Raw genomic sequence first — 11,006 nt, forward strand, 5'->3', positions numbered from 1 at the left:
TAAGCTGTGCTGCTTACAACAAAGAAAAACACAAAATAGTGAGCATCGCAGAAACTAATGGGTATTGCGCCAGCATGGTAGAGCAGCTAATAAGAAAACACCAGCGCAAAAAATTGCAAAAAGAGTGCAGTTCGTTTTTCGGCACAGTGGGCGAAAAAGACAACATGACTTGGTGCAGCATGACTTACGACCCATATTATTTTTCTGATATGAAACATATCTTTAAAAAAGCTGGTTTAAATTTGGCTCCAAAATCATCTAAGGATAAAGGTGACATTTTGGACAATCCTGGAGTGTACTCAATCACTTGCTCTCATATAAATGACGACGGAGTAGAATGCGGTGCAAAGTACATAGGCCAATCGACGCGCACTGTACGAATCAGGTTCAATGAGCATTTAAAATACATACAAATTATTGAGCCCAAAAGTGGCATCGCCGAACATGCATTATCGAATCAACACTCGATAAGTGAAGACGACTGTAAATTAATTAAAATAGAATCTAATATCAGTAGATTAAATATTTTAGAATCCCTACATATTTATGTAAATAAAAGTGTGTCAGTGAATCGTGATAGTGGCCCACTGTATACAAATCTTTACTCAGCTTTCCATTAAACTTCGTTTGATCCATATTACATAAACGATTTGGTTTCGTTTTGATACGGCAAAAAACGAAACAAAATCATTTCGTTAATTTGGCGTTCTTAACGTTAATAAACGAAACGAAATGCCTTTGTTTCGTTTACTAACGTTAATTATCGTAACGAAATGATATCGGTTCGTTGGTTAAGCATGCCTGAAATGGAGTTAGCGAAAAATGAACGTAGTAAAAGTGACTAGCATCAGGCATAGCATCAACGATAATAGCTATGAGGTGAGTTTTGTCGAAGGCTGAGGTAGCACTCAGTCAATCCAGGGTCAAGTAGAGGTCCCACAAACCCCCACTTAATAAGAACACAGTTGTTATGTGTTAATGACGAATACACGCACGCACACACGGCTTGACGGGTAGTGAGGGCAGCAACTTTCCGTACAAAGATGGCTGGGGAGGGAGGCGAGCGGCGGCTAACGGTCGTTGTAATAGCAGAGGGGTCGGTACGGGGGTTGAGCGGCGGGATCAGCACGGCGGCCGGACGGCGGACAGTATTAGCGGACAGATTGGTACAGCGGTATGCAGTGGCGGGATTAGCACGGCGGCTGGACGGCGGACAGTATTAGTGGACGGATGGATGTAGTGTTATGGACGCAGTGACGGTACCAGCGAGCTGATTGGACGGTGGTGAGGTAGCAGTGGCTAACGATCGTTGTAGCAGCGGCGCAACGGCGGTAGGATAGCGGGCGGCCAACGGTCGTCGGAGCAGCGGCGCAACGGCGGTAGGATAGCGAGCGGCCGACGGTCGTCCTAGCAGCGGCGCAACGGCGTAGGATAGCGGCGATAACAACAGGGCAACGGAGCGCGAACCAGTGGCGTGACCAAGGCGAGGTGTCGGTGCGAACGTTCTACTTGATTACCTTTTGGGGGGGTTACCAGAAGCGGCTGTTGCGGGTGGCGGCTTCCTACAATGACACTGTCCCAGTGGCGGCGGCGGAGGGACCTGCGAGGAATAAATAAAAGAGTTATGGTTAATGCCGGTCCGCCAGCTGGACACCACCGCCTCCATGCCCGCACGAATGCAGGGCTGGACGCGGAGTTGTACCAGCCGGAATTCCGAAGGCCGATCCATGGGCTGAGGGGGAGTGCACCTTACGGCACAGCGGTAGCCCCTTTAGTTGCTAGACCGGTCGACGGCCGGAGCCGGGGCGGAGGGGAAAAGGGCCGGGTAGCCCTAAGGCGGCGGGCCATCTTTACTTAGCTGGGACACGGGCGAGAAAACCATAAAGGCGACAACCCTGACTAGCCTGCGAGGAATGAAGTGACAACAGCAAATTCATTCTCTTTTATACTGCTTCTGCTATGATGCGAGTGAGAAATGAACCGCTAATTGGGTACTTCAGTTTGCCATTTACTGTGAGTTGGCGTACTGTGTGCATATTATTGTTATCGCCAAATGCTATTCGCATGCATTGGTATGTAGCTGCTGCTGTTGGCTACCTGTTAATGTACTACGTATGTACACTCTCAGGCGTAGGTAAAAAAGAGTTAGAGTGGAGGTCTCAGGCGTAGCAGGAAAAAGGTTACAGTGGGGGTCATACTATTGTAACGCTACGTTACAGTCCCCCTCCCACTTCGGTTGACGGAAAGCTGCTGTGAGGGACAGGAGTATCACGCTAGGCCTGGCCTAGCGGTTGTATGTGTGCCGCTATGCCGGCTTTGCCGGTGTGTATGCGTGCATCGTTTTATTAACATTTTTTTTCCATAAAATATATACAGAGTCATTCCACTTATACCTAACAAAGTTGATTCAGAAAAAAAAATGTTTACATATCAGGTTTAATTACAATTTCATTGTTCTTAAAACTAACAGAATATTTAATTTTAAAATAATGCGAAAGTCATGAATAAAATAAGTTGCCATCCTTCTTCTTCTTCTTCCATCCTTGACATATTGGCGTTGTTCTCATCTACCTCGTGTTGTGATTGCATTATGACCATTCGGTATTCGGTAATATATGGGCCGGAAAAAAATGTGGTACCCTTTGTATTTTGACACGGTTGACTGACCACTGGTACTGCTCCCTCCGTTTATGTCTGCTGAAGATGCCTTTGTACCCTCTTTGCTGACTACATTTACTGCAAATGCCATTTGTGGAGTCTCCTACTCCCATGTGCGGTGGTTGCTGGGGAACGCTGATAACGGTTTTCCGCCGAACTGCTTCCCATTGTCGGTGGGAAAGTTTTCGGACAACCAAGTCGGTATAAGACCTTTTCTTGTAGCGCTTTGACACGCTTGCCGTTGTTGCTTAGTGCGCCAGAATTAACTCCACCCACTTGTAGAATTTGTAGATAATGGCGAGGAGGTAAGTGCTTCTTTGCTTGGAACGTGGTAGCAGAGGCACGAAGTTTGCGGTTACTATTTCCCATGGCTGCGGATATTGGATGGTTGCAAATAATCTCACCGGGCTCTTCTCTGTCGCCTTTTATTGTGTAAAATATGTCTGGTTCGTTGTTTTGTAACGGGCGGCGGGAGAGCGCATTGCATATCGCGTTCGGCGCTCTTTTTCGGTAATCCTCATTGACGTTGTATGTTTGTATAGCCGGATAACGGGGGTAGAAGCGTTGCTTCAGCGGTCGGTTATGTTTACGGATGGTCGAATGGTCGGCTGCGGTAATTGGGCTACCGGTTTTGCTCAATCGCTTCTGGTGGTGCTCCGGTTTTATACCATTGTTCACGTGATCCCGGCTGGTCATTGCACATAGTGCGTCTAGCTCGGCTGATCTCCTGGTCAAGGTGGCTTCTAACGGCTGACCATCTAGCGTGAGAGTGATTCCCCTTTCTCGTAGAAAGCCCATTTCTAAGATCATCCGTTCTGCCAGGTTCGGGATAACGGACATCATTGTTTTAGTCGTTCGTCCTTGGTACGTAATCCTTGCTGGGTACGAATTCGAGCTATAGACACACGTCTTGTCTGCCAATTGGACGCTCCGCCTGTGAAGATGTGGTTTGATGTTGTTCATCTCCAGGTGGTTTCGTATTGACTCGTTGACGTATGAAAGGGTGGCGCCGGTGTCTACTAGCGCGCGCACGCTCATGCCCTCGATGGTTATTGGTATGTAGAGACGGTCATCTACTTGCATTTCGGCAGCGGGATTGCAGGCCGGTGGTTCCATATACTTCTGTGGCCGCACAAATAATGCTTGGCGGCTTCCTCTCACATAACTTGGCGGCATCCTGGATGTGTTATTGTCGGTGGATTGGTTGGTCGAAGGGCATAGGCAGTCCCTGGAGAGGATGTTGTCTTGTCCACACCTGGAGCAGAACATTCTCCAGCGGCCCCCGCATTGGAAGCGGCGGTGTCCGTGTTCCTTGCAGCACCAGCAGCACTCCTTGCTATCGTACTCCCTTTGAAGATGATACAGGCTGTGGATCGCCACTTTGCCCTGTTTCGCTTCCTCGATTTTTAGCACCTCATATTCTTCCGTTATTTCCAGGAGCTCATCGATCTTCTTAAACTCGCTGCGCTTGACGAAGAGGCGGCATTCAACGCTTAGGCCATCGTATGTTCGTTCGATGTGGTTTTCCTTACACATTGTCGGGTGCTGGCGGATCAGTGTTTCTAATGCGAGGATGTAGTCTTTGGCTTTTTCACGGACGTGTTGCTTGCGTTGTCGGATGACCTCTTCCAAATGTCGAAGATGACGCTTGGGCAGGAAAAAATTTTGCACCTCCGTTCGAAAATCGCTCCATTGGTTGATTTGTTGTTTACGGATGCGGTACCATTGGAGTGCCTTGCCACGTAGAAATTCCGGCAGCGTTGGGAGGAGCCGGGCGACGGGGATGCGGTGACATTCGGCAAGCTCCTATATCCTCTCCAGAAATTCGTGCAGCGACTCTTCACCCGAAAAATGCAAATCCCAGCGGCGAACAGTATTCATTAGCTCACCGTCGCTCATTTCGTCTAGCTTCGGTGGTGCGCGTTCTCTCGCATGCGCATGAGGTTGGGGACTATAAATCTGGATCGAAGGGCTCGGCTTTGTTGTTGGCTGGGGTAGCATAACTGATTTCCCCTCTTCTTCATTCACTTCCCCTTCCAGCTCCTTAAGTAGGTCTTCTTGAATTTCTCGTGCGTTTCGCTCGTACGTAAGTGCTTAGTGCGCGGCGCAGCTCGGCTACGGTTTGGCCTTCCACGTGAATCGTATGCTTCTTGCACTCATCTATCAGCCTCTCCCTTTTCAGTAAGTAGATCCAATTGAGTGAGTATTCAGCGTTGTAACTTCGGGGGCCGGTGTGTTTTTGTTTCTGATGTTGTGTTCGTCGAACCCGCCCGGCAGTGTTGGTGGTTGTTGTATTTGGTTTTCCACGTTCGTCTGCGGAGGAGGGTCCCTGCTCGGGCGCCATTTATGAGGAGGGTTTTTTCGAAGGCTGAGGTAGCACTCAGTCAATCCAGGGTCAAGTAGAGGTCCCACAAACCACCACTTAATAAGAACACAGTTGTTATGTGTTAATGACGAATACACGCACACACACACGGCTAACGGTCGTTGTAATAGCAGAGGGGTCGGTACGGCGGTTGAGCGGCGGGATCAGCACGGCGGCTGACGGCGGACAGTATTGGCGGACAGATTGGTACAGCGGTATGCAGTGGCGGGATCAGCACGGCGGGTGGACGGCGGACAGTATTAGCGGACGGATGGATTTAGTGGTATGGACGCAGTGACGGTACCAGCGAGCTGATTGGACGGTGGTGAGGTAGCAGCGGCTAACGGAGCGCGAACCAGTGGCGTGGCCAAGGCGAGGTGTCGGTGCAAACGTTCTACTTGATTACCTTTTCGGGGGGTTACCAGTAGCGGCTGTTGAGGGTGGCGGCTTCCTACAATGACACTGTCCCAGTGGCGGCGGCGGAGGGACCTGCGAGGAATGAATAAAAGAGTTATGGTTAATGCCGGTCCGCCAGCTGGACACCACCGCCACTATGCCCGCACGAATGCAGGGCTGGACGCGGAGTTGTACCAGCCGGAATTCCGAAGGCCGATCCATGGGCTGAGGGGGAGTGCACCTTACGGCACAGCGGTAGCCCCTTTAGCTGCTGGGCCGGTCGACGGCCGGAGCCGGGGCGGAGGGGAAAAGGGCCGGGTGGTCATAAGGCGGCGAGCTACCCCACTTAGCTGTGACACGGGCGACCTTTATGGAAAACCATAAAGGCGACAACCCGTTGTCCCCGCAAGAGAGGGTGACCCGTTCCCTGACAGCGCCCCTTTCCACTCCGTGGTGTGGTTGGCTCACTCGCCTCCAGTGCTGGCTCGCTAGCTGGACACCACCGCCACCATGCTTGCACGATGGCAGGGCTGGACGCGGAGTTGTACCAGTCGGGTCTTTGTAGGTCGATCCGTGGGCTGAGGGGAAGTGCGCCTTGACGGCACAGCGGTAGCCCGTTTAGCCGGCGGATCGCTCTACTGCCTGAGCCAGGACTGAGGGGAAGGGATCTGTTGGCCGAACGGCGGCGAGCTCCCCCCCCCCCTTACTTAGCTGGGACACGGGCGTGAAAACCGTAAAGGCGACAACCCGTTGTCCCGCAAGCAAGGGGTGACCAGTGCCGTGGCGGCACCCCCTTTCCCTCTGGAGGTGGGATTGGCTCGTTCGCTGGACATCGCTCACCCCGTGGTTGCACACTAAGGTAAGGTGCCGGGGGCAGTGTACCAGCTCTGTCCTTGCCGGTTCGTAGGCTGCGAGAAGAAACTGAGGCCCGAAGGCACCACGCTACGCATCTGCCGAACCGGGTCGGCTGGAGCCTTAGCTGAGAGGAAGGGGCGGGGTAGCCCTAAGGCGGCGGGACCCCCTTTACTTAGCTGGGACACGGGAGAGAAAACCATAAAGGCGACAACCCGTTGTCCCCGCAAGCAAGGGGTGACCAGTGCCAAGGCAGCACCCTTCAACTCAGCTAGTCGGGAGGAGTGACTGGGTTGCTTAATAAAGCAACCACTTCCTCTGACTAACCTGCGAGGAATGAAGTGACAACAGCAAATTCATTATCTTTTATACTGCGTCTGCTATGATGCGAGTGAGAAATGAACCGCTAATTGGGTACTTCAGTTTGCCATTTATAAATTTATATACTGTGAGTTGGCGTACTGTGTGCATATTATTTTTATCGCCAAATGCTATTCGCATGCATTGGTATGTAGCTGCTGCTGTTGGCTACCTGTTAATGTACTATGTATGTATACTCTCAGGCGTAGGTAAAAAAGGGTTAGAGTGGGGGTCTCAGGCGTAGCAGGAAAAAGGTTACAGGGGGGTCATACTATTGTAACGATACGTTACATAGCAAAATACTTGGCTTTCTTGCCTTGATCTAATATAGTTTCCCTCACGTGCTTTGCACAAATTTCTATAAACTCGTTCTGAATGTCTGGGGAAATATAGTTTGTGCTGCTGTTGTGAAATCCTAACTTTCTCGAAATGATCTCTAAGAATCGGATCATAATGGCTTATGAGATTTTAGATTCCCAAAAAATGTCCATCGTTTCGTTCACAAAGATATATACCTTCGCCTTGAAAGCTAGACATCTTTCACCCAAAAATAAAATAGTGTCCGAAATTCTATATAAAATTTCTCTCCACTGTTGAGTTTCAGTGATTAGCTGTTCATTGATAGGTGTATCAATTGTAGCCTCGTTTTGAATTTTATTTTGTAAAGATCGCCATTGAATATAACATTTAATGTGATCTTTAGTATTTTCGAGTGATGGCAGTTTATCGTATAGCTTCTTCCATACCTGGAATTTCGAATATCCGCAGCATTCGAGCTTTTGTCGAGAATGTGACGTAGTGCTCCGTTGTAAGATCCTTTCATATTGGCGCCGTTATCGTACCCTTGTGCACGACAATCTTTTAATGGGATTTCATGTTTACCTAGAGTATGGCAAATTAGATCAGCGATTTTCTGACCAGTTTTCTGGTTACAATTCACGAAAGCCAAAAACCGTTCTTGAATTATAAAATTTGTTGCTTTCGAATTGAAATGGAATTAGCGAAAAATGAACGTAGTAAACGTGACTAGCATCAGGCATAGCATCAACGATAATAACAAAATACTTGGCTTTCTTGCCTTGATCTAATATAGTTTCCCTCACGTGCTTTGCACAAATTTCTATAAACTCGTTCTGAATGTCTGGGGAAATAAAGTGACCTTGTAAACGTTTGTGCTGCTGTTGTGAAATCCTAACTTTCTCGAAATGATCTCTAAGAATCGGATCATAATGGTTTATGAGATTTTAGATTCCCAAAAAATGTCCATCGTTTCGTTCACCGAGATATATACCTTCGCCTTGAAAGCTAGACATCTTTCACCCAATAATAAAATAGTGTCCAAAATTCTATATAAAATTTCTTTCCACTGTTGAGTTTCAGTGATTAGCTGTTCATTGATAGGTGTATCAATTGTAGCCTCATTTTGAATCCGATTTTGTAAACATCGCCATTGAATATAACATTTAATGTGATCTTTAGTATTTTCGTGTGATGGCAGTTTATCGTATAGCTTCTTCCATACCTGGAATTTCGAATATCCGCACAAAAAATTGTAGGTCGATTTAAATTATTGGTGCTTAACAGGCGACATGGTAGGCAATAAAAGCATTGATACTGGTACTCCACATTAACCAGTCACGCTCCCTTTCTCACCATTTGGCAAGATCTGTTTAACAACGAGGTAGGAAATGCCTCGTCATGACAATCACGTGGAAAAATAACAGGACACTTTTGATCACCTCGACGAATTATTTCGTTGACTTCTTCAGATCGCAAAAACTCATTATTCACGGTACCGATATTGAAGTCGTTTAAATAATCTGGACTTTGATACAGAGTTGGTGGTATTGTTGGAAAACTTTTTGAAGATGAACCTTCATCACTGTCACCACGAAAAGTTTACGATTTCGGATTCATGAAAACATACATTTTTGTTTGATGTTTTTATTGTCTCCTCAGCCCCAGACAAAAAATCTTTATCAATATACGTTGCTTTTGAAATTCGGCTTAAAATTTGCACATGGAACAACTAAAGACTCTCCTGAATTAAAAAAAAAATTCTTAGTACCTCTAAATCGCGGGCCCCCTGAGAAACACATTTTTGTTTGATGTTTTTGTTGTCTCCTCAGGCCCTGGCAAAAAATCATTATCATTATTCGTTGCTTTTGAAATTCGGCTTAAAATTTGCACATAGAACAACTTAAAACTCTCCTGATTTAACAAAAAAATGCCTTAGTTCCTTTAAACCGCGGGTCCCTTGAGAAACACCTTTTTGTTTGATGTTTTTATTGTCACCTCAGGTCCAGGCAAAAAATCATTATCAATATTCATTGCTTTTGAAATTCGGCTTAAAATTTGCACATGGAACAACTAAAGACTCTCCTGAATTAAAAAAAAATGTCTTAGTACCTCTAAATCGCGGGCCCCTGAGAAATCCCGGGCCCGGGGGGAATCCCCCACCCCCCCCCCCTATCGTCGGGCCTGGCAGTAATACGGTATGCTGATAGTATATCTTTTTGGTGGATCATTTTAGATCCGTGCCACACTGGTGCTGCATATAATACCATCGAGCTGGTTACGTTGGATACTAGCTGATGGGTAGCTTCGCCTTGCCCGCCGATGTTGGGCATTATTCATGTTAGGGCTCCACTAACTCTCGAAAATTTCGCCCCCACCGGCCTAAAGTGCTCCTTAAAAGTTAGTTTTTAGTCAATGTTTACTCCTAGGTATTTCTGTCTTATTTCTTGGCGACTGCTACTACAATAATATCATCTGCCTAGCCGACAATTTCCGTGCCTTCTGGAAGGTCGATTTGTAGCACACCGTCATACATCGAATTCCATAGCGATCCCTAAGGGACACCGCCCGTGATGTTGTGCTTTCTTGGTCCTTCATCCGTATCAAAAAGGAGTACTCTGTCGCTTAAATAGCTACCAATTATTCTGAGCAGGTAAGCAGGTGTGCCACAATGTTTCGATGTTGGGAGTAGTCCTAAACGCTGTACCGAACCTGAACCCGAATCAAATAAAAGACGAGCTGCCTGTCATCCATTGGAACTATCGTGAACCTTCACGGCAGCGGTTGAAAGCAAAACGGCATGTTTTAGTGGGACTCAAAACCCCTTTTTTAAACTTGCTTAGTTGCATTACTTCCTTTTCGTACATTCTTTGGTCTCTTTGGTTACGGCGTGAAAAAACGTGCAGTTGGGAAAACCCTATGTGAGTATATTAATACAAAATATTCACTTATTTGATTAATTCTAATTGTAACCCTTTTCTCAAATAAAGTTTTCAAAATTGTTTACGAAATCATAAATTGGTTAACCAACAAGCGTGTCAAGTGCTTAAGCAAAGAATTAAAAAAGTTTTAATTGTTTTCATCTTTATTTATGTAAATGGCCACTCTGAATAAAAAAACGTTATACAATTTCTACCGGCATTGTGTTTTGAGTAGACGAAATATCTGCGCGTAATATAAGAAATGTCGACTCCCGACACAGCGTATATCGTCGTCGCTCGGCATTGTGTTTACAGCTAAACACTTCCTGTACACTTCTACCAACTTCTTAGCAATTAAATAAGGAGCGTTAGGCCAACAGAAGCTTGACCTTAATCTCATCGGAGCTATATCGCGCTAAGTTTTTATGTAGATTGTTTTTCATTGTCCAAGGTCCAAAAGTGTCTCTTTGTCATTCTCAAGGCTGGAAATGTTTCATTGCCATTCATAAAGGGCTGCTTAGAACCTTTTTTTTGACAACTTTGAAGCTCCTCTCCATTTTCGGACGCTTGCGTCCATGAATCCTTTCGGAAGTAAGTAATCACTCATTTGACGATGCATTAAAGTGCGAAGGCCTCAAACAAGCAAAACCACTTATTTATTTATTTACTACAGACAAAAGATAAATATTTAAGTAATCTCCGACCGGCCGAGGGGCCGATAATTGCCATGTTTTACGGCCTATTAACTGCAGCGTTGCTCCGCAGAAAATCTAAGCTCAGAAATCCGTACTTATTTGAAAATCTCATTTTATTTAATTAACATTATGCCCTTTCCCTATTGTATCCTGATACCCCTCTCTCTTTCCCTCTCTCTCAATATCCCTTTCTACGTATGCCCTCTCATTTACGTATTCCTCTGCTTCAACGCAACCCTCTTCACTCCTTCTCCCAAGCAAAAAAAAATTACAAAATCGATCTATCTGTTTGCGCTTGATGCTAAGACTCTTCAGGTCATAGCCCTTTAAGGTACGCGCACATTAAGCTGCGCGACATGTAGTGGTAGTGGCGCTTTCGACATATTTTGGTAATTCACATTAAGCGGCAATCGAGCGACCCATTTTGTGTTTATTTTTGTTTGCAAAATGGACGACATGTCT

The sequence above is a fragment of the Eurosta solidaginis genome, chromosome 1 (assembly GCF_040869045.1).
Source record: "Eurosta solidaginis isolate ZX-2024a chromosome 1, ASM4086904v1, whole genome shotgun sequence".
NCBI classification, from domain to species: domain Eukaryota; kingdom Metazoa; phylum Arthropoda; class Insecta; order Diptera; family Tephritidae; genus Eurosta; species Eurosta solidaginis.